This window comes from Otolemur garnettii, unplaced genomic scaffold, assembly GCF_000181295.1.
Source record: "Otolemur garnettii isolate 467f Iridium unplaced genomic scaffold, OtoGar3 scaffold00037, whole genome shotgun sequence".
Lineage (NCBI taxonomy): Eukaryota > Metazoa > Chordata > Mammalia > Primates > Galagidae > Otolemur > Otolemur garnettii.
Window position 1 is genome coordinate 12,804,347 of NW_003852432.1, and position 26,950 is coordinate 12,831,296.

Sequence of the window (26,950 nt, forward strand, 5' to 3'; positions counted from 1 at the left end):
AAAAAAAAAAAAAAAAGATGATCTTAAAGCCAACCAAATTGCTTTGGATTAGACTTTTCTTAAGCACTATTTTTACAAAATTGTTTTCAATCTAATCATGTGTTGCTTTCTTGTTGTTAGCATGATCTACATAGATATCTGCCACGTGAAATGTGGAATTGTGATATATTTCACTTAATCATGCCTTTGATGAACTCAACCATTTCTCTAAAATCATTTCTCATACAGGCTAAAATTTATAAGCAATTTCTCTGGGCTCACGATATGTACTTACACACTTGTTGATTGATTGGTTAGCAGGGACAACAAGGCATAGAATAAAATAGTTTCCGACATTGCTTTTTTATATCTTGCAAGGGATGATGGCACAACCTTCAGCAAGTGACAGCATGAGACAAACACACACGAAATATCTCAACAGATTCAAGAAGTTTTAGGTTTTCTCATTCTGGTCAGACTTATCAATAGGAGGCTGACAATAATATTACTGCTATTTACATATTGGTACCACACTGGCATGGATTTGCATAATGTATCGAGGCTCTATGCTCTAGAGAGTTGCATTGTAACATATTGGTGCTTAATGAACTCTGAAAAAATTGATTTTCCACAGAGTAAATTAAGGAATGCATTATAGCTGTTAAAGCAATCTTAAGGGAAATCCGAAGCTTCCACTGCAGCACCATGCTTAGTAAGTAATAAATTACATGTTATAGTTATTTGCCTTAATTCATGCTAATTTTGTCCAATTAATGTATCACAGTAATTCAGAAGCCTGTCACAGGAGAGCTAATTATTTATTGGATTTTGTGTTCAGCTCCCTAGGAGTCTACTAGCAAACAAACTTGTGACTGTCTTTCTCTCAGGTCCACAGTGACATTCGCATGTCTTACTGCAGGGAAGTTAGATTTTTGCTTCTATTTCAAGTTTTACAAATGAATTGTGGGGTACCTAAGTAAGATGCTTGGGTTTTTTTATAGGTGAAATAGCTTGAAAACCTGCCACTCTGTTAGGACGTCATCTACTTTCTTTCCTGTCAAACTATTTCATCTTCTGAGCCTATACTCTTAATAAGAAAAAAAAAAGGCACATTAAAAGCTTCTATTTGCTAAGGATGTTTTAATCTATACACCCAAAGAGAATTTTTAAAAAATGAAACAAGTATCTAGATATTCCCACCAGAAATCTCCACTTACTTCCTTTAACTCAGTATATTTTTTAGAACAGTTCAATGGGTGATCTGGGCACCTGTATTCCTCACCTCGCTCTGGACCTACACCTCAAAAAGCTACATGCAGTGTTTTAAAAGTATTGTTTGAAAAAAAAAATAGAGCTAACTCACAAGGACAATTGATATCCGCTTTGGAAAAACAGATTTTTATTTTACTATGGTGCACTGTTAATTCGCATCCCCCCATCCCCCCAAATGAATTATTTATGAGATTAATTTCTGCAATTCATACCTATAAATAATGTGGCAGTTGCTAAATAATTTGCACACCATGATAAGATGCAGATAGCAGAGTCAAAGAGGCAGTGCTCCGCCAGCTGCGAAATGTTCCCTGTCTCCCAGAATCCTGACAGACCCAGCATTCGCAGACAGTTATTTGTCGAGGGTAAAAAGCATTTGATCTCCTGTTTTGCTCCCTCCTAGGAGTATCAGGAGAGCACTTGTCTGCTGATTACCATCTTCCAGCCACATGAAAAGGAGGTGATATCTCTTTAAATCCACACTGCAGCGATGTTTACCAGCAAGGGCTATCACAGTGATGCGCCCTGGCAGTAGGTAAAGCACTCCACTGTTTGTGTCACACACATAAAAGGAAAAACTTTACTTTCATGGTCCTCTTTGACTTGATGGGGGAAAATTGACATCGTTTTACTCAGCCACTTTCTGCTAGCCTGTTTGCCCATAACCAATTGAGTGCCTGAGAATCATCCGACTCCCCTAAGCTAAGCTAGGTACGATTTTACACCTTAAACTGTGATTACCTTAAAGGAAACTGCCCCTTACCGTATAATGTTATTTTTCTTCCCTCTCAATTATTTCTATTACCCATTGGAAACTGGAAATAAAAGGGTTTTTTTATACCAATTATAAAAAAGTTGTTCTCTTCCCCATATGGCATTTAGGTTTAAGTCATTTTTTTCTTTCTGTTTTTTTTTTAAACTATAATTTAAGATGTTAAAATAAATGTGTTACTTCCTAGTTCTCTTCTTATAGGACAGTGGTACTGCAAATAACATTACTTTTTGGGGAAATGGATTTGCAACCATAGCTTCATCCTTTGTTAACTTTGAAAGCTAAATTAAATTAAACACCTAAGTACTACTGGCTAGAAGTCCTCCAAGCATATGGGATGAATTGTATAGATTATTTCATATGTATTTCTGTTTCTTCTGAAATCCAAACTCTCCCGACATTCACTTCCCACTACTCAGTATTGTGGTTTAGCACTGTTACGTGTCTTCTTTTTAATTAAAGGTTTAAACTTTTGCCTTCCCTATTCAATCCATGTATCCACTTTCTTCCACTTTTTACAAGATTATGACATTTTGGTTACCCCTGCATTCTGGATTCTTTAAAATCCTTAATCATTAGGAAGGTAGGCTAAGCCAGGACATAGGGTTTATATTTTGGGAGTCCTTGAGATCCGAAAAGGCATGCAGAGGACTCTCACGGAGGTGTCTTCTCAGTGTTTTGAGTTGGCCCCACTGGACCTGCCTGGGAGACACTCACTTTAAGTCCCGTTGGGAAGGCAAGACATGCCTGCCACTAGATTCTGCTACTGTGGCTGGAATCAGGACTTCTGTGGGCTGGAAACACTTTGTCATTAAAACATGGTCAGTCGGACCAGATGGTCGCTGAACTTCTCAGTGTAATGTTTTGTTTTTCTCAAAAGCACAAGTGATGACAGGCCATAATGGGCAATACCAGGATTCTTCCTGTCCCATGGAATGAAACCCAGACCCAAGAAAAGAAGGTTATCACAAATTTCCAGGGGCATTTCTCTCCCCAGCCCTCCTAAATATGGAAAAAACAATGCTAGCCATTTTCTTTGACAAATTGAATGCTTGTTCTTTCTTTGGTTAAAGTGCCCAAGCTAGGTTATAATCTGTTATATTTGGGGGTATCATTTTTAGCTCTAGAATTTAAAGATTTTTATGCCCCAAAGTATTAAGATAGTGGTGACAATTGTCCATTGTCTACCTGAACTTAACAGGTCCAAGAACACTGCACTTCAAGGAGGCTGAGCAAGGCAAGCTACCTCCAAATTCTGCATCCTCCAGGAAGAGTCCTCAATGGCAGCACAGTGCTGAACACTCTCTCTCTCTCCCCTTTCTCTCTTTCTCTTTCTCCCCTCTCTCTCTGTCCTTGCAATGGGTTCTTGCTCTGTTGCCTGAGCACAGTGGCTATTCACAAGTGTGATTATAGCTCACCTCCTATTTCTGGCCTCCACGGCTCTTCCAACTTCCCAGTAGTTGAAACTACCAGTATGCACCCCTATGCCTGGCTTCTTTTTTGTTATAGCTTACAGGCACTCCACAAAGAAAAAAATAACTATTGAATGTTTCCAACACAAAGAAATGATACATTTTTGAGATGATGGATACACTAATTACCCTGATCTGATCACTGTGCCTTATATGTATTATGACATCATTATGTACCACCTAAATATATATAATCATTATGTGTCAGTAAATAAGACAAAAACTTTAATAATAAAATACAATTAGAAATAAAATAGAAGTAATTTATTTTTCTATGAAAAATAAGAAACTTTGAAAACAATACACCTATTTTAAGCAAGACCATTTCTTTTCTGTTCTTTTATATACACTTAAGCCTTTCATGTTGATACGTTATCAATATTTTCCCATCTCATTAAATGGTCGAAACAACAACACTTTAAGGATATTTTAAATTATTTTCAATTTCTCCCTATGAACAATGATTAACATTCTTAAAATTTATCTGTGCTAGGAATTTAAGGCTATCTGTAAATGCCCTGGTCCCATTTAGACCAGTGGAGTAAAACTCTCTGAGTCTGTAGCTCAGCCATGCGTATGATTTAACAGTGCCCACAGGGGATCTTAACGAATAACCACGTAAAGCAGACGCTGCCAAACAGTTTCACATTGGTGATCTTAGGTTCTGACTCTTTAAAATGGTTAGAGACTCCCAATACTTCTTTTTAAAATTTTAATCTCTTTTACATAGAAAGAAAATTAAATCTTTCTGCATATGAGAATCCAAACTAACGTTTCTTTTTTTGTAATCCTCCTGTCGAACACTTAAATATCAGATCAAGATGAGAAAGACACTTTCATACAATTTTTGTGTACACTTTCCCTTTTCTAAGAAATAGCTCAGAGACATGTAATGCCAGAAGTCTGAGATAAACAGGGAGACTGAGGAGTGGTTTTCACACAATGTTTTCATACTAACAAGTAAGTGACTGATACACCATATTTCCCCTGGTGTAAAATATAGTATCATTAAGCAGCACTGGAGAACTACTGGTCAGGATACTAGTATTGTCTCACTGACCCTCTAGGGTAGGAAACAAAGTCTTTTGATGTCTCCTCTTTAATAGAATGCAAAAAAAAAAAAAAGAAAGAAAACCTCAGTAAAATTACAAAAAAGCAAATTTGAGAAATATTAGTCTAGCAAGATCCACCTATTTATATCTTAATTAAGATATTTATTAAGGAATATTAAGTATTACTTACTCTTTTATATGCTAAAGCACTGTAGGAAATGAGATAGCCATGGTTCATGTTCTCACAGAGCTTATGATCTAGTAGGAGAGTGGCCAAAAAGAAGAAAGTGAAGGAGGAAGAGAAAGGGAGGCCATGTCAGGTAGTGGGGGTCCTGTGAGGAAATCTGAAGATGTGTTATGGAGGAAGTCCTAGATGGCTCCTTTAGATTATGGTGTCAGGAAAACTTCTTGGCAGAAGTGACATTTAAAGTAAGATCTGAGTGGCAGGAAGAAACATTGGTTATTCGTGGGATAACCAGAAATTTAGGACATTCTAGATAAAGAAAAAGTTAGAGCAAAAAGGGTTCTAATATGAAAATAAAACAAAAAAAAATTAAAAGAAGAACTGGTACATAATCTATGTAAAAGATCGTGTCTATCCTGATGTCTCTTGGAAACCAACAGGTTACATTTATCAACAAATCCTTCGTGGCTAGGAAGAGCAGTGAGCTCCCTGATGACAACCCCAAGTGACGGCTGCTACCCATGCCATGGCTGAGGTTCAACCTCAACAACCCATTAATCCCAACCTGCAGATAATCAGACTCCTTCCCAAGGCCCAAATTCTTGGTTCTGTGCCTCAGTTTTGCACTTGTCCTGTCTCAGTAATTGTCTGTCTGTCTTCTCTCTCGTCCGTCTGAGTCTCAATACTTCTGCTTAAATTTTTCCTGTGCCCATTACCTAGAGTTGGCTTAGCAAATCCTTTGCTCTAGTTTCAGACCTGGAACTAGAGTCCTTCCCCAGTTCTTCTTCTTTGGCTGACATTCCAAACTAACATTTATTTTTTATCTACTCTTCTACCCAATCCCTGCCTTTCTCCTGCAGCAAAGAGAAGCAAATAAATACATTAAAAATTAAGGAGATTCTGAAGTGATGATTGGGCTTCCACGAACACAATTCTCCTTTAAACATGCACATGTACAGAACCTAGCGAGAACTTCCCTGTAGCAGTATTTCCTTCCGTTAGATGAACGGCAGGAAAGAAAAGTGGGACTGCGTAGACTGGGTGATGTATCATCTGCCACTTGTTTCATTTGTGCTGAATGTTTAGTAGGTATACTCTGATAATTTTAACTGTCAAAAATGAGCAGGCAAATTGAGAAGGCTTTTTTGGTTGTTGTTTCTGCTTTTAGGAAATTTTTATTTTATGAGATGTCAAAATGGTGGAGAAAAAAATGATCTTCCACTTCTAGCTACAGGGACAGTAATAGGCTGCGCAGATCCACTTTTCTCCCTTTGGAGTTCCACCAAACTGCTCAGCCAGATGTCCGGGCACTAGGCCTGTCTACTTTACTCCCCTCAAAGCTGAAGTACCAGGCTCACATCCACAACATCGAAATGCCAACGGATAAACAGCATTTTCACGATGAGCATAACCCCCCATCTGAGTCAATGATTTTAGCATATATGGGTCAGGCCTGTGTGAGTTTATTTCACAGTTCTATGAGCATCTGTTATAATTTTATGAAGTTCATTGAGTGTGCCAATTTCAGGACTACCTCTAAAATCAAAAAAATTTTTTAAACACAATTGAAAAGTACAATTTATTTAAATGGCTTCTTCCTGATACGGAGTAACCAGCATTGGATTTGGGATTTACTACTTGATAATTTCCAAGCTTTTTCTCCTGCATAGATCTTGCTGTGGAGGCATGTCTGTTCCTCCTTTCGTACCTTGCCTGCTTAGAGAGAAGCTAATATTCTCATTACTGTGCACACACGTACTTGCACTGATATATGTGGCTTTTCTCTAGTTTAGGTGCTGACTATGCCTCAAGGTCTTTGTATTTGCTGTTCTCTCTATCTGAAATGCTCTTTGCCTGGATGTCCACAGGACACACTCTCATCTCATCTCCTCTCCTTCCGTCTTTAGTCTAAGCAAGACCTTCTCTGACCACCTGGATAAAACTGAAATCCACTAAAAGTTTTGTCTCTCACCCTTATTTCTTTACCCTTTGGTATGCATTTGTGTAATAAATACTTAAGCGTTTAAATAAATTATTATATACACTAACCAAGCAATCCCTTCTGATAGGAAATAAATATTTGTTTGAGTGATGTTAAGCAAGCAGAATTCTCTCACATCAAAATTTCTTGTCTGTGAACTGCCAATACCAATAATCTTTCCTACCTCATTAAAACATTAAATAGTAGAGTGTACTTAAACCTTTTGTACAATGTATAGACCATGCTTGTAGTCCCAGTGTTAACTAGTTTGCTTTATTTTCTTACCTGTGAAACGAATGTAATATTACTACATTAAAACAACAAAACCTTAGAAATTAGAAGTTTGGCTTAAAATTTCATCCTTAACACATCTCTTTGTGGCAATGAATGGTGGCCTTCCAAATATATGCCCACATTCTAGTCCTGAGAACCTGTGAATGTTACCTTAATCAGGAACACAGTCTTTGAAGATATAATTAGGCCAAAGCTCTTCAGATGAGGAGATTACCCTGGAGTATTGGGGTAGGCCCCCAATTCAATGACCAGTGTCCTTATCGACATGAGAAATCCACAGAGGAGACACAGACAGCAGAGCAGGTGGCCATGTGACTGCACAGAGATTAGAGAAGGGCGGCCACAAGTCAGGGAACACTAACAGCCACCCAAGTTGGGAGAGGAGAAGAACGGATCCTCCCTACGAGCCCCCAGAGATAGTGTGTCTTTGCTAGAGTTTGGACTTGAGGCCTCCAAAACTGTGGGGGAATAAGTTTCTATCAGTTTAAGCCTCTACATTTGTGGTACATTTTTTATGGCACTCCTAGGACTAGTACACTATCTCATGGAATCCTTAGGAGAGCGAAGAAGTTAGTGTATGCTAGATTCTTAGGGCCTGTACCTCAGTTGTCCTTTACTGTCACCAGCCAAATAGTAATGCAGTTACAAAGCTGGAGTCCCACAACCACTGACGTTGAACACATCGTGAAATAAAACTCAGAAAGCTCCCATGGTTGAATCCTTCAATCTAAATTTTAAGCTGATTTGTTTTGTTTCCATTTGTCTCCAGTAATTCCTGCAGGAATTAGAGCAATTTATTGCTCTTTTGCTAAGTGCTCTAGGCCTACAGAATGAAGGGCAGTGCAGCAATGTGAGAATGGACTTTACTCGGCTGGATTCCAAAGGGGTGGGTTCATGAAGAAGCTTTAAGCCAAACTCATAATTTCTAAGGTTTTGTTGTTTTAAATTTCCAGTGTATCTGCTCTTTTAAAAGAATTGATTTATTTTTCAAATTTGAATCTAATCCAATACAGTAAAATTTTGGAAGTATTTTATTTATTAAACATTATGTATGGGCAAGTAAATAAAAGCAGGAGAAGTCATCCCCTTAAAATTCTTATCGGTGCAATGGTGGAGTCAGATGAAATTCAGTTTTGGCATTTTCCAGGATGCATGCTGAGCATGACACTGCTCTACGACTTTCTTTAAATAATTTAGGCTATCCTTATACAAATTATCATTTTACCTCGTCAGTTCAGGACTTGCCATTTGAGCTAAACACCCAATTAATTTGTTAAAAAGAACAAACTGTTTAACTGATCTGATAATTCTGCTAGAATTATTGAACTGTAGGTGTAAATGCTCCCAGAGAAAAGGGCTAGGACAAGCGTCTGCCTAGTCCCCTAGTCAAGAGGCACCGATGTTGTCTCTGCACCCAATAAGCCTGAATCTGGGGAAGAACGGAGGAGGGGAGCAAATCAAAGAGCAAATCACTGACCTCCAAACTCCCAAGAGGCTGGGATTACAGTAAAGGAGAAAATCAATCAGGGCGTTCCTCTATTTCTATCTCCTTATTAGAAAAGGACCACACAGAGGGAGCATTAGTAACAAAATACAACTGTGAAAACAAGATTTTGGCAGGAAAGAGAGGTGTGAGGAGGAAGGTGAGAAGGGCATATTTGGAAGTATTCCACCTCATTTTCCCTGGGAATGTTAGTGAGCCAATAACATAAATCAGGAAAATACTTAAAACCATTAATTATCTTTGAAGCTCATTTATTACGTATGTACAAGGTCAGCTTGGTGCTCTGTGAGAGAAGTCGTCAATGTGTGGTAAGTATGCTTGAATCATTGAGAAGTGAAATAATGTGTTTGTTCATTTCTTCCTAAAAAAGAAAAAAAAAAGCCACTATTGAGTAATGTTTTTCATAATCCATTTAAGTAAATAAAATTCCAGAAGGCTTTGTTCTTCCTCGAGTGCTTTAAAACCAAGGGCAAGAGAGTATCATTTCTTAATATGTAATTAAACTTCACTTAGAAAACAAAACTTGTTTTCTTGTTAAATTGCAGTAGCCTTCTTCCAATGGTGCAGAACTTTCCACATATTTATGCAAATGCGGGATACTAAAAAGGTATATGCTAAAATAGTTTGAAAATAATTTATTCCTCATCAGTATATTCCCGTGATTGATTTCCTAGTGGGGACCTGACACAGAATTCGGTGAAATGGATAATCGTGAATACCGGTGTAACATGAACAAAATATTGCTTCTAAACTGGTAAATGAAAACTTCTAAAATACCAGACTTCAGATGAAAGTCGTGTCTATTAGAAAAGGTAAACATTAGCTTTGGAAGAACAAATGAAATGTTTCTTAACAGGTTTGGCAAGATGAGTGGAAAGTATCCCTCCTCTGTATTTTTTTCTCCCAAATGAGGGATAGTTTGTGAAGGGATAAATTAGCCCAGGAAAAACAAGTTGGGATAGATTGTAAGCAACAGTTTAATGAGTAAACCATCCACAGATTCCCAGAAACTGTTAGGCATGGAGAAGAATTGTCACTAAATATATGGTAATGATTACCTTGAAAACCTCATTCAGCTCAAAAACATGCAGCTCATTATCCCCAATGTTATTTTTCTGAGTATTTTTGCATGTGTACAAAATGTGCCCAAAGCCTGGAGACTATAATTTTCCTTCCATAAAATATGGATTACTATTGTGATTTTTATAATCACTGGTCAGTGACGACAATTCGGATAGACCTATGTTTAAAATGACAAAAATTTCCAGTTATTGAACAGAACGAATTGATAATGGAGATCTGAGCTTTTGTTGTATGCCTGGCATTAAGCTAGACAGAAGTATGACACCTGGCTACTATTCTCAGGAAGTTTACTCATTTCATAAAGAATCAAAAATAACACATAGGCAATAAATAATAAATGGGTCTATGTCAATTATAAGGGTCACAGGAGCTCAAAGAAGGGAGAAGAGTTTAAGATAACATCAGAGAAGCTGTGACTATGCTGACCAGAGAGGCGTGTAGGAAATGATCACACCCGTAATTTTCAAGGGAGGAAGAATATCTGTTTCTTTAAGTGGAGAGGAAGGGGATTGTTTGGGAAAATGCATATGCAGTTTTACAGAACTTTTATATTTTTACAGAAAGACTAAACCAATAATTTTGCTTTTATTATGTACATCAATGAAAGCAAAACTTTATAAATCTCCAGCTACTAAGATGAACAAAAGCCCTCACTCTTAAAGGGATAAAGAAATAAGGGACATATCAGAATCTCTGGGATCAGAAGGAATATTGGTTTACCATATTGGCTTACCACAGAAGCAAAGGGGATGGAAATTGGAGTCTGGGTAGGAGATGAGGTGGGATTGGGAAAGAAGCAGGAAAGACCTTGAGACATCAGAGATAAGGTGAAGCTATGGGAGGAAAGAAGGGCACTGGAGGATAGGGGAATACCGATCAATGAAGTGCCAAGCTTAGAGGAGCTGGACATGGTTTGATGGACAATGAAGACTCATCTTTGATTCTACAGTAAAGGAGAATTAAGATGAGTAGAGTGCAGGAAAGCCAGTCTATCTGATCTTGGTGTATAGGTTGGAAAAGAAAGACTGAAAGATAAGAAAAAATAAGATAGATGAATTAGAAATATATTTGAAAAAATCAGCTATGATGGGACAGGGGTGGGGACAAAGTGAAGTTAATAGACTGTCTTTTGTCTCAAAGACAGAGGAAAGGTATGATTTCAAGTCTGGGAAAATAAAACAGAGTTATTAAAGCCATGCCCACTCTCCAACCTCCCCTTCCCTCCATGAATGCTGGCATTCTCTTCTCAGTTACTTGGAAAATACTGTCAGTAGTTTGGGCAGAACTCAATTTCTAGGACTCTATATATCTCATGCCATGGTAGAATTTCTTTCTCTGGGATGTTATTATTCTTATTTTGCACTGGTAAAAATAGTACTAAATTGTAGAAGGAAGACTCAATTTCTCTTCTAGTTATGTGTATAATATTCAGGTAAACTCAAAAAATAATTGAATAAAGTGTTTTGCTCACCAGTTTAATGAATTCAAATAATTGAATGGCTTTTTATTCCACTTGTGTGCCTTTTCCAGCGTATATCCTTCCGTGGCTGATAGTGTAGTGAGGATTATACTGTAACATCTCAAGTCAACGGGCATTAGACTGTTTCCTCCCTTTTGTGGGTTCCTACTTTTTTTTCTAGGGCTCTGAAAGTTGTCCAAAATTTGGCATTGTCTGGCATCTGGAGAAGTTACCAATTGTGAATCCAAAATTTTCTACATGAAAAGGAATAAAATGAAGTGAAAATTTTCCATAGATTGAATTGCTGCACCATGTGGAGTTAGAGACCAAAAACTGGATAGATGAACTTAAAGATGTGTGGTTTCAATTTCACTCCGTTTTCCATAATATTCTTAATCAAAGTCAGATCCGTTGTCCCAAGTTATTTTTACCTTGGCATGCTGAGGTATGATTTTAAGCACCAATAATATGATTGCTTCCACAATACTGTAACATTTATTTTCTTAAGAAAAACACATGTGGGCCACCCCAAGGACTTTCACTGTCAGTGTCATTTTTGGTAGTGTCAAAAAAGTCACTACCAGTTTTGACAAAAAAGACAAGTCTACAAATATAATCACCACCATTGCCCAAGTCACCAGAGAATATTTTAGAACCTGGAAGAGCTAGAAGTAAATTATTTAGTACTGAGAGTGCTTTTGTGTTCAACATGGCACCACCTGGATAATGTGGTTTAACTTACAGAAAGCAGCCAAACAATTCATGAGAAGACATGGGCACACACAGTTCCCAGGTGGTGGTGATTTTGTTTGATTTGAATAGAGTTTCAGTTGGAATCTTATATTTTAAAGAAAACAATGAAGAATAGGAGAAAACAGCAGGTGCTGCCTATGAGGAAGTGCAAAGAAGAGGAGGGGGGATGTGGTGACCATACCATGGTCTTTCATCACTTAGTTTCCACCCCTCAAATTAAGATAATACCATTACAAGTAATGTGTACAAAGTACCTGCAGTGCTTCAATGTAATAACTCCTCCAATAAATTGATAGAAGTAACAACTTGTAATGCTTGTATCAGCTCACATGGAACCCCAACAATTGGGAGCGGAATAGAGATTGCTGAAATTAAACATTTTTCCCAAGGACTTAGATTTTAAAAAATAAGAAAAATTATCAAGGCTCAATAGCAGCAGGAGAGAAAATTGTGACCCTTTAGGAAATGAAACAATACCAATATTTGGAGAGATCCAGTGAAAGGGTAAATAAAGGCCAGTTCACATGTGTGGGGAATGGCTACAACCTTTCTGAAGGAGAATGCTTATGGGAGTGCTAAAGACAAGGGTATAAGCCTCTTGGCGTGTACACCCAGGAATCTTCTCTGAAGCATGCTGAAGTTGTTCCTTCTCCATTGCCTTTATCACTGCCCCAGAGATAGCACCACTCCAACATGGAGGAGACAGATAAGAGAGGAGTTAGTTGTGGAAAATATGGAATACCAAATGCTTCTGAATAGCACCAGGTTGTTCCAGAAGAAAAGAGGAAAACAGCTTTGTATTCAATATGAAATTTACATCTTAAGTAAAAAGGGCCAATTCTTGGACAAATGAATTAGACTGTTCCTGCCAAAGATCGTAGAAAAGATGTGGAATTAGCCAGAGATGCTGTTAAGGGGAAAGGGTTAAATAAAGAACAGGTAACACTTATCTAAAAATTAAATATTTTTGTGTTTACTGATACTCCACACTAAAGCAGTTATTTATCCTTGCTAGTGAAGAGGCATTTTCTTACATCTTCCTGATCAATTAGCAACATGACACTCTGCACTGGTGTCTATGTGGTCTTGATGTTTCACACAGATAGAACTTGACCCCATTCTGGACACCTGCTCTCCATGTCTACATTCACCACAATTTCACCCTTGACTTGACTTTTTAAGAGGCTTTATTGAGATACAATTCACATGCTATCAATTAGTCTATTTTAAATATATAATTCAGTGACTTCGTATAATACAGAATTGTGCAACCACCAGCACAATCCATTTTATAACGTTTTTATCACTCCATAAAGAACTCCACACTTCCTAGTCTTAATTTCCTGTTTCACACACAACCCCCATTAGCCCTTATCAACCCCTAATATACTTTCTATCTCTTTAGATTTCTCTATTCTGAGCATTTTATACACAGAACATGACAAAGTATTGGTCAACAATGAACCACATATGTGACAAAGATCCCAGAAGATTATAATGGAGCTAAAAAATTCTTATTGCCGAGTGACTTCATAGCCATCATAACATCATAATGCAACATATTATTCATGTGTTTGTGGTGATGCTATAAACAAACCCACTCACTGGCAGTCATATAGAAGTCTAGCACATACAATTATGTGCAGTGCATAAACGATCATGTTTTCTGTTTTTACTACAATATACTTTTTGTTATTTTATAGTGTACTCCTTCTGTGTATTTTAAAAGCTAAGTGTAAAATAACCTCAGGCAGGTCCTTCAAGAGGTATTCCAGATGAAGTAACTGTTGTCATAAAAGACAAAGCTCCATGCCTGTTATTGCCCCCAGAGATCTTCCAGTGGGGCAACACATGCAGGTGGAGGATGCTGATATTGGTGATCTTCACTCTGTACATGCACAGACCCCCACTAATCTGTGTTTCTGTCTTACCTTTTTCTTTTTAAGTTTAAAGTAAAAAAATAAAAATAGGGTGGCGCTTGTGGCTCAAAAGAGTAGTGCACCTGCCCCATATACCAGAAGTGGTGGGCTCAAACCCAGCCCCAGCCAAAAAAAAAATAAATAAATAAAACTAATAAAAAAATAAAATAAAAATAAAGTTTTTGAAATAGAAAGAAACCATTTGGAATAAGGATACAGAGAAAGAAAATATTTTTTGTACAGTTACACAATGTGTTTGTGTTTTAGGCTTTAGTGTTACAAGAGTCAAAAATGTTTTTGCAATTAAAATTTATTGAGTAAAAAAGTTACTGTAAGCTAAGTTTAATTTATAATTGAAGAAAGAAATTTTTAATAAATTTAATATGGTCTTAAGTGTACAGTGTTAATAAAGCCTACAGTAGTGTGCAGTGTCTCAGGACTTGAAATTCATTCATCACCCACTCATTGACTCACCCAGAGCATCCTCCAGTCTGGAAAACTCCATTCATGGTAAGTGCCCTATATAGGCATACTATTATTTATGTTTTATATTGTATTTTCCACAAGCAGAACCTATGTTTCTTACCCAAACTATGCTACAGACACAACCTGTGTCTAAAGGGGTGAAAAAAAGACCCACCTAAACAAAAGAAATCCAAAAATAGGAAGGGATAACAGCTCCAAATGAGAAGAAATCAGTGCAAGAAATCTAGGAGCATGAAAAATCACAGTGAAAGATGACCCCCAAAGGGGCAGATCAGCTCTCTAGCAAAGGATCTCAACCAAATGAAAACATTGAAATCACAGATAAAGAATTTCAGATAGAGTTTTTAAGAGAGTTTTATAAAATCCAAGAGGAAATGGAAAAACCAATTCAAAGAAACCCAAAATACAAGTCAGGAAATGAATGAAAAATTTACTCAAGAAATAAAGATATAACAACAACAACAAAAAAATAGAACTCCTAGAAATAAAAATTTCACTTAAGGAAATACAAAAAAAAAAAAAAAAGAGGGGGGAGAACTTTAAAAATAGACTAGACCTTGGGCAGTGCCTGTTGCTCAAAGGAGTAGGGTGCAGGCCCCATATACCAGAGGTGGTAGGTTTAAACTTGGCCCTGGCCAAAAACTGTAAAAAAAAAAAAAAAAGAAAAATAAAGACTAGACCAGGCAGAAGAGAGAATTGCAGAGATTGAAGACAGCTCTTTCAAATTAACTCAGCTAGTCAAAACTAAGAACAAAGAATTAAGAGGAACAAAGCCTACAATAAACATGGGATTATGTGTAACAGCCAAATGTAAGAATCACATGTATCCCTGAAGGTGGATAAGGAAATACATAAGGACTGAAAAACTAATTCGAGGGAATAATTGAGGAAAACTTCTGTGGTCTTGCTAGAGATTTAGACATCCAGGTACAAGAAGTGCAACAAACCCCAGAGAGATACTCCATGAAGAGGTAATCACTAAGACTGGCCAAAGTCAGTACAAAGAAACTCCTGCAAGCTGCCAGGTGAAAAAAAATCAAGTAAATTACAAAGAATAGTCCATCAAATCACTACAGAGTTCTCACCTGAGCCCTCACAAGCCAGAAGGAGTTGATGCCCCATCTTCAGTCTTCTTAAATAACACAACTTCCAGCCTAGAATATTGTGTCCTGTAAAACTATGTTTCATATATAAACGATAAATAAAGATGTTTACAGACAAGTAAACACTAAGGGAATTTCTTAAGACGAGACTGCTGTATAGTAACTAGAACTGCATTATACACAGATCAGCACAGTAGATACCAAACAGTGTAAAACCACCCAAAATCTAAAGCTCTGAGCTTATATAACACAACAGCACAAGAGGGTAAACAAATCAACCAGGTACCACTCAACATTATGAACACACAGCATTCTACATAGCAATCCTTTCAATCAACACGAATGGCTCAGGACCTATGAATGGCCTAAATGTCCCAGTTAAAAGACATAGGCGGGGCAGCACCTGTGGCTCAAAGGGGTAGGGCACTGACCCCATATGCCAGAGTAGGTGGGTTCAAACCCAGGTCAAGTAAAAAACTGGAAGAAAAAAAAAAGAGAGAAAGATAGGCTGGTGGAATGGATGAAAAAAATACAATCCAAGTATCTCCTATCTCTGGGGAATACATCTAACCCACAAGGACTCATGCAGACATCAAGCAAAGGCATGGGGGAAAAATAAGTAAATAATAAAGCCGATGTAACCATTCTCACTTCAGACAAAATTGACAATAAATCAACAATGGTAAAGAAATACAAAGATGATTATTATATAATGATAAAGGGAGAAATTCAACAAGAATTCATGACAATCCTAAATATCTATGCAACTAACACAGGACCACCCAGACTTATTAAGCAGATTCCACTATATTAAAGCAAAGAGATAAAGGACAGTATCATAATTCCTGGGGATTTCAAACCCCCACTTAAGAGAGCTGGACAGATAATCCAAGCAGAAAATAAATAAATAATCTCTGGATTTAAAAAGACTCCAGAACTAATGGACCTAACAGACATTTACATAGAACATTTTAGCACTAAAGTACAAAATATATATTCCTCACACCAGCACATAGAACATTCTCCAAGATTGATTATATCTTAGGTCACAAAATAGGTCTCAACAAATTTGAAAAAATAGAAATCATACCATGTATCCTCTCAGACCACAGTGGAATAAAACCAGAAATAATTGTCAAGAAAAACAATTCTGCATAAAGTCAGAAATTTAATAACCTAGAAATTTAATAAACTGTCTAGCTCTCAAGACACCTGCACTCAAATGATTACTGCAGCAATTTCACAATTATGAAGATATGGAATCAATCCAAATGTCCATCAATTCATGAGATACGATGTGGTATAGGCGGAATACTACTCAGTCATAAAAAGAATGAATCAATGCTTTTTGCAACAATTTGGATGGAAGTGGAATTTTCATTTAAAGAATGCAAAGATGAATATCATATATCCTCATTATTAAATTGAGACTAACCCATGAGCTCACGTATACACAGAGGGAGGTAAAACTCGATGGAAATCAAGCATGGGGGAGGGGCAGAAGGGGATGGCTGAAAACCTACCTGATAGGTACAGTGAGTACTCTCTGGGTGACGGGCACTCTTATAGCCATGACTCAAGCATTAGAAAAGTTACTCATGTAACTGAAAACGTTTGTACCCTCTTAAAATTTTCAAAAAGGATATCAGACTGTTTTACAGAGCAAGTGCTCCTCCAATACTATACAAGAGCTCCAGTTTCTTCACATCCTCATCAACATTTATTATTATTACCTTTCTTTTTTATCATAGTCATTCCTTTTCATGTGAGTGATATCTCATTATGGTTTTGATTTGCACTTTTCTGATTGTTAATTATGTGAGCACCTTTTCATGTGCCATTTAACTTACCATTTGCATCTCTTCTTGGGAGGAATGTGGGCCTGGATCCTTTGCCCCTATTTTAATGCTGTGGGACATTTTTAAGTTTTGTCTCATTTTTCTGATAGATGTCATATTTAAGAGACTGTTATCTAATCCAAGGTTATTAATACTTTCATATATTTTTTCTAAGAGTTAATAAGTTTATCTCTTATATTTAGACCTTTGATCAATTCTGAATTAATTTTTATATATTGTGTGCAATTTCATTCTTTTGCATGTAAACATTATGTTGTCTCTGGACAATTTATTAAAAATACTATTCCTTTCCCTGGTAAATTAATTAATTATCTTGGCATCAACTAGATTTTTTTCATTGGTACATAATATTTTACATATTTATTGGGTGTATGTGATGTTTTGTTACCTGCCTATAAAGCGTAGTGACCAATCAGGGTATTTGAGATATTGATCATTGAATATTTATCATTTCTATATGTTGGGAGCACTTCAAGTCCCTTCTTTCAGTTTCTTTGAAACCTACTTAGATTTCTGTTAATGACAGCCATTCATTAACTGTGGAACAATAAAACTTACATCTTTTATCTAACTGTATTAACCTACCTCTGTTCATCCACCCTCCCACCCTCCAACCCTTTCCAGCCTCTAGTATACATCATTCTATCCTCTATCTTTGTGAGAATGACATTTTTAGCTCCTAAATGTGTAATGTGTGATATCTGTGTTGACTTACGTCACTTAACATAATGACCTACAGTCCCATTTATGTCACTGCAAATGACATGATTTCATTCTTTTTAAGATTTAATTGTATTACATTGGAATCACATATGGAGATTTCTCAAAAAACTAAAAGTAGGACTAACAAAAAAATAAGTATATCAAAGAGATACCTGAACTCACATGTTTATTGTAGCACCATTCATAATAACGAAGATATGGAGTCAAACTTAAGTGCCCATAAATGGACGAATGGATAAAGAAAACGTGCCATTGACTGGGTTTTAATGTGACTTCTCTGCCAACCTTCTTTTTTGGCCTTGAGTCCACACTATTTCTCAATGTAAAATTTGGCACCAATGCTTTTTGGGATAAATTTCTGTCTTACTTGGTGGGCCTGAAAACTTCAGCTACTTGCATTTCCCCTCAGCTCCTCTAACCTGTCCTCAGATACCATCACAGCTCTGCGACAGTGCAACCTCTGAGTTAGCGTTGGGTTCCCTCAGAGTACAGCCCACACCTAATGACCAACAACCCAATTTTTCAAAAGTTCTTTCTGTAAAAATTATTCTTACATGTACAATTGACTCTTGAACAATGCAAGTTTGAGCTGTGTGGGTCCAATTATGTGCTTTTTAAAAAATATGTTAGAAAAATTTTGGAGATCTGTGACAATTTTAAAAAGCTCACAGATGAACTGCATAACCCCAAAATATAGAAAAAAATTAATAAAATTAATGAAAGTTTAGATATGTCATAAATTCATAAAAGGTAGATACATATCACTCTACTTTGTCATTTACTATCTAATAGACCCACAAATCTGTTACCAAAAATTAATATTTATCAAAACATATGCACACAAACACAGACCTTACATGGTGCCACTCACAGTTGAGAAAGATGTAAACAAATGTAAAGATGCAGAATTAAATCACAACTGCATAAAATTAACTGTAGTACATACTTTATTACTGTCATAATTTTTTAGTCACTTCCTGTGGCTACTCCAGGAAGCTCGAGTGTTGCGAGTAACCACTTAAGACACCATGTGATGCTAATCATCGCTGAGGAGTTTGTCTCTCACGGTGAAAACTGCTCACTTGTGGGTCCTGCAGACTTCTCCTCATCTTAGCACCATATGATAAACATGACAATATGGCACTGGAAATGCTGGAAGTGCCCCGGAGGAGCAGAGAAAAGCTGTGTGTTACAAGAAGAAGTAGAATTGCTTGACATATATCATGTATTGAGGTGATTTTTGTAAGAACATTTCCATTTCTCTAGTTTAGTGCGAGAGTACAATATATAATACATATGCCATAAAACACGTGTGCATTAGCTGTATATGTCATCTGGAAGGCTTCTAGTTAACAGTAAGCTATTAGTATTTAAGTTCTGGGGAAGTCAAAAGGTATTCATGGGTTTTCAGCTGCACGAGGGGTCGGCATCTCGACCCCTACATTGTTCAAGGATCACATTGTTCAAGGATCTCTATCCCTGGCACTTCTCTCAGGCTCTAAGCCTAAATTTCTGATGCCTTGATGGCATCTCCACATAGATGTTCCATCACTACTGCAAAGTCAAATGTACAAAAACATTGTGTGATCCGTAAAACTCGTTTCAGCTCCACTGCTGCATTTTCCTAGGGGAATCATCATCCTCATCATCAAAAGGTCTGAAGTTTTAGTCACTTCTGACATTGTTTACCACCTTGCTCTGGGGGTGGATAATTTTTTTGTTTGTTTGATCAGTTGACAAATCAGAAATGCCTTCCTGGAGATTTGACTCTTAAGCAAAGACTGAATTACTTTGCTACGTCTGTGGCAAAGCATCATAAACTGGATGCCTTAAACAACAGCAAATCACAATTGGGAAGGCAAGGTGAGGACAGAGTTAGCTCCTTCCAAGGGCTGTGAGGGCGAGACTAGGTTCATTCCTGTCTCCTGGCTTCCGGTGAATCACCTGGATCTCTACTTTCATCTTCATATTTTTCACATGGCTGTATGTGCAAATTTCCCCTGTATATAAGAACATCGGCAATATTGGATTAGGGCTCACCCCAATCTAGTGTGACCTTATCTTAACTACTTATACCTGCAATGGCTCTGCTTACAGATAAAGTCATATTGTGAGGTTTGGGGAGCTAGAACTTCAGCATGTGAATTTTGAAAGACACAATTCAACCCATAGCAAATACATAGATGTCAGGAGGAGCTTAGAGAACCCTAGGAGACAATCTCTACTGTCCTGGTGTTGAAACCTCCAGACTAAACCTTAATTGATTACTGTACTTTTTAAAACCTCATGAATTTCATAGGTCATGGTTCCCCAGCAAACAAAATTTGAGACTGAGATCTGCATGTGAAAAGTTTATTGAGAAATTGTAAAGACTTCCCATGTACAGATATTTAAAGAACTCACACACTCCACAGAGCACACTTATGTAAGACTTTTATTTAAAGGCAAAAGATACAGTGCCATAAAAGAAAACCAATGCGGGCAAGCATCGGGGTCAGAAAGATATCCAGATGTGGTTCCTAAGGCCCCTTATATGCAGAAGGACTGTACTTCATATCTGGATTGAACCAACATCTATGTGAGAAAGCTTGGCTTTGGGAGAGCTCAAAGCAGAAGCTCCAATAAAATTTTTATGCCTCTCTGGTCATGCTGTCAAACCAGGCTGTTTAACCAGTTAAAACATTTGGAAACCATCAGTGTAAAAAGAAAAGAAAAAAAACTACTTGGGGGTTGGCAGGGAAGTTTTGGACTTTTAACAGAATGTGATAAATCCTACTGCCCCAGTTCTTGGCTGAGAGTCAAAATCAGGCATCCAAGTATCACTACAAGTAAAGACAGAGTTTTTCCAGTAAAACTACACATCAACTCCATCCTCTACAAGATTGTTCTTGGGATCTAAACCCATAAAGGAAATGAAGTAGATTTGGAAATGAAGCAGATTGGAAAGGAGGAGAGGTTGGGATATAATGCAGTTGCAACAGAATCTTCATCCAATCCTAGGGAGAACTCTGGAGCTACCATGATCCCCAAGAGGTGTCCCAAATTGAGGCAAAGAGAAAACATATATTTTCTCTATCAGGCCATCATGTGCTGGGAATTGAACATGGCTAAAGAAAATGGCCTTAATCAAGGTCATGGCCCTCACAAGCAGCTCTCTTTAACTGAGTTCAATTTCTACAGTCAATTGAGAGGTGAGAGCTGTGAGCTTCCAAAGCGCCCTATAGTGGGGAATGAGGGCCCCAGGACTCAGGAAAGTCAAGGGCTAGAGAGTTATTGACAGATAGCTCTTTTTTTCCTGTTCTAAATACTACTCCAATGTCCTTCCAACAGTCTCCTTTTTAACTTAAGTTTTTACAGTTGATTTATGTTGCTTACCTTGAGTGAAATTTAAATCATAGGACACCTACATAAAATCAGTTCTCTACTTTTTTCAGTCTCTTCATTTTAGTTCTCTTCAGTGACATAATTGTCATCCTGCTACCAATCTCTTGCAATCCACTCTACCACAAACAATTCTATATTTATTTTTATATACTGAATAATATATACCACATTGTTGTGAACGTAGACAGTCCTTGGTAAAATCTAGCCCTCTGGTGAGCAGAATGATGGTCCTCTCAAGGCTACATAGCCCATGAATGGAGCAGGAGAGCAATTACCTAAAAATTAAGGGGAAGAATTAAGGAAACAACTGCCTGAAGGTTCTTGCTCCAGTAATGCGTCAAAGACCCAGAAGCACGAAGGCGTGTGCCAACATTCAGAAATTGGTTAGCCATATAGGTCCCTAATGAGTCTGTAGATTGCCTGTAGGTTTATAGAGTTCACTAACAAAGGAAACCTGTGCACGGTACTCCAAGCCTCAGGCAGGTGACCGGTCAGGCAGCAAGCAGCACTTGTGTTCAGTGGAGAAAGTCCTCAGCCCCTGAGTTTGTATTTGAACAGAACAATCTAGTGCTAGGGCAGAAGACTATTAAGTTTATAGAAGGATGTCAAGCTCTCAGGTGGGAATTTAGGGCAGAATTCTAGCACCAGACATCAAACCCTTAATGGATTAAGCCAGCATGGTAGAGATGGAAAGAATGGCGGCTCGGCAGCAACATACAAAGATAGTCACTGAAGGGGAAAGGACAGGTCCTGGGTATTGGCGGTTGGGAAGATGGAGGAACAATAAAAACCGTAGGTACAACTCCAGGGTTTGGCCATAATGATTCTGGTTTTGCTTGTTATTCCAGAGTCCATCCCATTTAGCATTTTTCCCTAGACAAAATGTTCAAGTTTGGATGATATATTATAGTCATCCCTCCAGCCACATAATCTGGAGAATGGGAAGTCCAGTTACTAGGGAGGCTGAACTTTACCTGCCTCTGCCACAGCCAGCTTAGGAGCTACAGTGGAGACACAGGAGAGCAGAGGGAGGGCAGAAGCAGCAGAGAGAGGCATCTATTCCGGCTGAATGATGCACAAAAAGGAAAAGGGTCGAAGACCACCCACCTAGGCAAAGAAGCAAAGGCACTGAGATATGCCCACCCAGCTTTCTTTCAGTGCCAGTGCGTAGGCTTTTTTTTTTTAAAGCAATGCCAATATTAATGCCTTGGTTAATTATATAATCCTTCTCCACAGATCTGCAAGTTCTTTCTACTGTTTAACTATTTTTTTTTTCTCATTGGCAATTGACCCTGTTGTTTCACAAATCAATCGGTGGGATTTGGCTTGGATTAGTTTAATTGAAACAACTGCTAGCATGATGCAAAAAGAAAAAAAAAAGGTGGGATATTCACTTAATAGAACGGAAATGATGGTGTGATAGTGGTGAGAGGGAGACATGTGGTCACATGCGGCTAAATCTCCACCAAAGTGAAACTACATAAATCCTGTAAAATTATGCATTTTACTAATTTGCTTTAATTCAAGTGAATTCTATGGCTTAAATTTAACATTCCCACTCCTGGGAAGACAAATTCTTTAGAGATTGAATATCTGAAATCCTTAGGCCAAGATAGAGCCTTTAATTGAAAAATAATCTTATTCTTTCTTCTTGTGTTAAGGAGTAAAAAAATTAAAATCACTGCATTTTTTTCCTTTCTAGTCCTAAGAGAGGTTTCCCCATTCATGACATAATTGAAAGTTTTCAAACCTAAAACACCTCCAAAGCAGGAACAAATCAAGGCTAAATAGAATCCCTCTTTATGCTTTTTGGAGAACAGGTTCCATGAAGCTCTCAGAGGGCCCAAAGTAGGACAGTGTAGTAAGAAATGAGGCTAGAAATAAGGGCAGGGAACCGATGGGGAAAAAAGGCTCAGCAAATAATTGCCTAAGAAAACACTCGCCGAAAGTTGGAATCGTGAAAACCAGGGTAACCACCAACTTAGATTTTATTTCAGTTGATGTATAAACAAATGGCTAAAGAGTAATAAATTCTCTAAACTATTGTTTCTTGTATTTAATTAGTTTCAAGGCAGTGCAGTATAGTGGTTAAGAGGGCAAACTTGAAATCAGTCTACCTGGACCCACATCTTACCTCAATCTCTTACAATGCATGTACCTCCAGCTACATTACATAACCTTTAATTTTTACTTTTATCATCAAAAAAAAAAATGGGGCTGGTTCTAATAGTATGTCGCAGAGTTATGAGAATGTATCCAATTATTGTAGGCTCTAAAAAGCCTTAAAATTATTTTCTCTAATCCTTTTTTCACTCTGTCAGCCAAAGACAGAAGAAATTCTAATGACTTCTCATCTGGGAACTGGATATTTAAGGTTTCCCACTGACTGAGATGGTTTTGTTCATTCAGGTTTCTCTGTATAATCACTTCGGGAACTCCTTTTCAGCTGTCTGTCCCTGGGTCAAATAATTGTTGACTTTTACACATATGGGGACATTTATACATCTAGTTTGGACAACAAATTTGTTTTAGAAGACTGGTGCTTCTGTTTCTAACATGGTTTTAGGATCCAAAGCCTATTCTTCATCCTGAGGCCAACGCACATACCACTTAGCTTGTGATAAATAAAATAATCGAAGCCATCTGTGAAATATATTGTGTTAATAGATAAAATGACCAAAGAATGGATTTTGTTATTGATGTAATGTCTAAATTTTAGAACAGTGCCTCAAACCATTTTAGCCCTTGTGGACTTTCGATTGGTGTAAATATATTAAAATTTCCACAAGTATTACTTGGAGTGCCAAAATACATTGAGGAACAGGGCCACATTAGGAGTAAGTCGAAGGTCTTATTCTAACTAACCTTTTCCTTCCCCCATAGGTGCAAGTGTACATGAAGCTATCAGTTGTATATCTGTCCAAAAGGGCACAATTACTTTACCAAAGGAAAGCATTTTCAGAAGCTTCCTTCACTGCCCTACGTTTTTTCCTCATGATAATAAAATAGGTATAAATTTGCTTATATTTGGTAGTTGTAATGAAGATTAAATAAAAGAATGCACTTGTAGTATTTGTAGCACAGAGACTGACATATGGCAAGTACTGGAGAAATGATAAATATAATATTAGAATCATTAGCCCTATTAGTATGTCACAGTATACTTTAACATTCTAAAGAAAATTCGTAACATGTATAATCCTACAAGTCAGGAGTTAGGAATGTAAATTGTACACGTGAGCTACTGCTTCAATATCAGTGTATCTTATGCTGGGCTTGTGAAACATTCTTTGTCTCTTGCCAACTTTGTTTTCACTTTTAATCATCTTTCAGGGTCTATTTTAGTTTAGTAAAATTCAAAGCTGAGAAATGAAAACACATCCTAACAAGACTAGGAGATTAGAAAGGAAGTTTAAAACCAAATACATTCTTTAATCTCTGAGGAATGAATAGGACGTGCGGTTTTCTCTTCTAACTTGAATAACAATTTCTTTTGAAGTAGTTTAAAACAGATAGCTGTATTATAATTCACAATGTGCAGGAGTGTTCCCAAACTCACAATATATGGGGAAAATGGGAAATTGTGGCTAAATGTACCTGTATGAATTGGGCTGCAATGAACATTCTGGTACAAATATCTTTACTGCAGTGTGATTTTTGGCTTCTGGATATATGCCTAATAGAGGAACTATAGGATCAAATGGCAGGTCTATTTTTAGTTCTCTAAGTGTTCTCCAGATGTCTTTCCAAAAGGAACATATTAGTTTGCAAACCCACCAGCAGTGTAGGAGTGTTCCCTTTTCTCCACAACCATGCCAGCATCTGTGATTTTGGGATTTTGTGATATGGGCTAATCTGACTGGAGTTAGGTGATATCTCAAAGTAGTTTTGATTTGCATTTACTGATTAAGGATGGTGAGCATTTTTTCACATGTTTGTAGGCCATGCACCTGTCTTCTTCAGAGAAGTTTCTCTTCAAGTCCCTTGCTCACCCTGAGAGGGGATCACTAGTTCTCTTCTTGCTAATACGTTTGAGTTCTCTGTGGCTTCTGGTTACTAAACCTTTGTTGGAGAGATATTTACTGGTTATCTCTCTGATAAATGTACCTTTATGTGCAAAAATTTGCATTACAAAATTTTTAAAATATTTACAAAATATTGTCTACATGTTGGCCACCTCTTTGTAAAATTTTCTAATACATATTTTGTAAGTAAAGACACATTTAGCTACAAATTTCCATTTTCCCTGTGTTTGGCAACTTTAAGGGTGACTTTAGGGACGCCCTGTGTATGTTCAATAAGAAAATGCCAACATCAATAAAAAACATATGAAAAAATTACTTGTGGAAATTATTTACTTCAGCCAGAACATAAGAACCGGTACTAAATGAGATCTGTCGTCAAAAACAACTATGAACCAGGGGAAAATAGCTAAAGCAACTCTTTTAAGCACTGTACAGTAGGCAGCATAAGAGAACAATGTCCGGAAGAAGGGAAAGTCACAACGTGAATCACACATTTTTTTCTAGCTTCTGCCTGGAGATAATGTCCCAGTTTCCCGGCATGAGGAGCTTGGCAGTGCTCCTGAGATGGGATGGCAGAGATCCAAGTCTGAGGCAGCAAAAGGTACTGAAGTCTGTGGGGCCAGGAACTGAAGAGGTGGGGGCTGGGGGGCTTTGGAATAGGGGAAGCCAGGAGCTCACTTAGGGGTTCTCTGTGAGTCTTTGGCTGAGGTCTGGTTCAAGCATGCTCAGAACCAGACTACCCAAGGCTGACCATAGAGTGAATGCTCTGGGTCTCAGAGACAAACACATTCTCGAGATGAAACAGAACCAGCCAAGAGGCATTTCATCCCAATTCCAACACAGTCATCTAGTTGAAAACTGAAAGGCCACACTGAAGGAGTGAAAAATCACACCCTAGAATACGAGCTACTCTACGCATAGTCTAACAAAGCCTAAATAACAAAGCCTCAGCTTCTTTCAAGAATTTCAGGGGGTGTATGGTTGGCATTTGGGATCTGCCAATGTAGAGGTTTGAACAAAACTTTGGCATTTTCACAGAACTGACCTTACAAAGCATAAAAGCAAATCAACACACATTCACTGTGGTCAGTCAGTTATCCGGCTATGTCCAAGAACAACAATTGGTATTCTTCAGACGTATATAGCAGAATCCAGAATCACTACAAAGTATTACCTAATATCCAGCACATAACAAAAATCAGTATGCATGCAAAACAAGGGGAAACTGTAGTCCACAGTCAAAAAATAATAAAAGGCACTAACTGACCCTGAAAAGGTTCAGATGTTGGATTGGGAAGAAAATAATTTAAGAAAACTGTCACAAGTAATTTTAAATATAAGTGAATCGATGGGGAATATTAGCAGAAAAATGGAAAAGAACCAAACTGAAAATGAAACTGAAGGTACAATAAACGAAAGTTAAAAATTACAGATGGGTTTAACAAAATATTTGAGATAACACAAAGCAAGTTTGGTGAAGGTGAAGGGGGATCAAAAGAAATTCTGAATTTGAAAACCAGTCAAATAATGTTCTATTCAAAACTTGAAAGATACAGCAAGAGCTATCCATGCAGAAAAGTGATAGCATTAAATGTATATATAAAACAAAGAAACATTAAAAATTGGTAAGAAGGCACTTGATGAAT